Source organism: Terrapene carolina, unplaced genomic scaffold, assembly GCF_002925995.2.
Source record: "Terrapene carolina triunguis isolate 2854851 unplaced genomic scaffold, T_m_triunguis-2.0 Scaffold51159, whole genome shotgun sequence".
NCBI classification, from domain to species: Eukaryota; Metazoa; Chordata; order Testudines; family Emydidae; genus Terrapene; species Terrapene triunguis.
In genome coordinates this window covers 972-3385 of record NW_020715510.1, presented here as the reverse complement: position 1 = coordinate 3385, position 2414 = coordinate 972, and the positions used below count along the sequence as shown (strand labels likewise).

General features: G+C 63.5%; 1 long non-coding RNA gene across 1 annotated transcript; it reads left to right on the top strand.

Moving 5' to 3' along the window:
• Window positions 1-1060: 1060 nt before the first annotated feature.
• Window positions 1061-1984, top strand: LOC113405829. Its single transcript, XR_003369572.2, has 3 exons — window positions 1061-1101; window positions 1628-1665; window positions 1941-1984. It is a non-coding gene; the product is annotated as an uncharacterized LOC113405829 (long non-coding RNA).
• Window positions 1985-2414: the final 430 nt, after the last annotated feature.

Here is a 2414-nt window from a genome sequence, read left to right as displayed (position 1 = left end):
CACGGCTGCTGCTGTTTCCCAGGTGGATCGGAATCGCCGGCACCTCCGGGTCAGACCAGGCCCATCAACGCCAGGCTGAGAGCAGCAGCCGCCGGCCTCCTCCTCCTCCTCCTCCTCGTGGCCTTCGTCTGCTTCAGAAAAATCCGAGCCAGTAAGTGCCCCACCCAGCAAGGGAAGGGTTAAACCTGCCGCTAAGCAGGGCGGGATGGGGTCACGGCTTGGATGGGGGATTGTGCTGGGAAAGCCAAAGAGTTGGGTGAGGGCTCAACAGGGGGCGCTGTTACATGTGTAATCCCTGTACACACAGCTGTCCCGCCCCAGAGGTGGCCGCGTCTCAGTGCCAGGCTAAGGATCCCTGTATAAAGAGGTGCCGGCACCGGGCTTCTCCGGTACATGGGGTGACAGAGAAGCTGATCGGCCTGGATCAGATTTGTTATAACGAGTCACTAACGAGGAAGGATTGGGGACAGGAAAAGCCCCATGAGTTAATTGGCTCCTCCCCCTGGCGCATGCTCTGGTGTTGCGCTGCTCCCTGCTGGTCAGGCCCAGCCCAGCAGGGATCCAGGCTCAGCAGCAGAGGGGAGCCCCCCAGGCACCCCAATCCCTGCTGCCCTGTGGGGATGAGTGGCCGGGCGCTGGGACCGGGCGATCCCGATTGGCTCATGGGGGATTCTGGTTTGTGTCCCTCTGCAGGAAGACGATCCGCACTGAGACCGAGCAGGTAGGAACCCGGCTCCTCCCCCCTCCCGATGGACCTGCCGGGGTCACAGGGCTCCTGGGTTCTCTCGCAGCTCGGGGATGGGGGTGTGACCAGAAGTGATTAGAGCAGGGAGGGGTGTGTGTGTGTGTGTGGGAGGGGGGGTGACCAGAAGTCCTGGGTTCTATATCTGCCTCTGGGAGCAGAGTGGGGGCTAGTGGTTAGAGCGGGGTGGGGTGGGGTCTGGTGGTTGGGGAAGGGGGCTTAGGGAACTGGGCTCAGTGTGAGGCAGGATGGGGGGCTCTCCGGGTGTGTGTGGGGGTTTGACATTTACAAGGGGATTTTCTCTTTTAGCACCAGCCCTATGGTGACATTAAAGGCACCGGCTCAGCAAGACCCCATCTGTGAGTAGCACACCCAAGGGGGTACCAGGGTGGGGCAGGACCCCTAGGGAGGGGAGGGGTTTGTGGGGGCCCCACTCATATGGGGCGGGGCCTGATTTACAGCTGCTGCTGGGCGGGACTAAGGAGAGGGTCCCAGAGGTAGCCGGTGTCAGCTGAGTCGTGTTGGACTCCCAGGAGCTCCCTGGGGCCACCCTCCCTTCCCGCTCTAGTTCCCCACCCACTCCTGGCTCCCAGCCCCCGGCTCTAACCACTAGTCTAGACCCCACTCTCCTCCCGAGCCAGGGCGAGAACACAGGCGTTCTGACTCCCAGCCCCCCACCCCGCGGTAACTCCCCAGACATCTTTGTGCCTCAGTTTTCCTCTCTGTAACATGGGGCTAATGACCCTGGCCCATGCTGTGGGGCGGGCGAGGGGTGGCTGTGCAGGGCTCTGAGCCCCCTGGCTGGACATAGGGGTCAGAGCTGGGTGTGGGGTTCTGCTCTGGGCCGGCCGGGGGTGCAGCTCAGCGGGTGTCTCTGTTCTGCAGACACCTCCATCGACAAAGGGAAACAGCCGCAGACCCTGGTAAGTGTCCCCTGTTCCCCCATGGGGCCTGACCCCAACCTTGACTCACATGGGCCTCAGCAGCCCCCTCACTCCTCCCCCCTCAGCCTTTCCTGGCACACTCAGTGGTTTGGGGTGGGGGTCAGGCTGCTGGGAGTGGGGTGGGCTTATGGGATCGCCAGCTGTGTGTGTGTGTGCCCTGTGCTCTGTGTGTGTTGGGGTGTTGGTGGATTCATACACACACACACACACACGCACACGCACACCCCAGTGACCCTCTCCCCTCCCACTCCCAGGAGCCCGACCCCGGTGCTGATGGACTCACCTACGCCGAGCTGGACATCCAGGCGCTGCAGGCCAAGCGGGGGGGCCCGGCCCCTGCCCCTGAGCCCGCCGAGTCCAGCATGTACGCCGTGATCAATGTGAACCGGGGGCCCCTGCAGTGAGAGCCCCCAGCAGCCATGGGGCGCCAGCCCACAGGGGGTGCCAGACTCACCCCCCTGCAGCACCTGCCCCGAGAACTCTGCTTTCAGGGAAGATTTAGGGGGGACGCTGCCCTCCCGCCCGCTGCATCCCCATCCCATCGAGCTCCTGTCCCCCTGCCCTGCCCAGACCCCCATGTAGGGGCCGGTGTGGGGGGCTCAGCACCGGGAGGGGGAGGGGATGCGCCGGGGTGGCTGTTTGTTATTTTGCATCCTGTTAATCTCCAGATTTGTAATAAACACAGAACCACAAACCAGCCCAACCTGGGCACCCCACAGCCCCCCTGT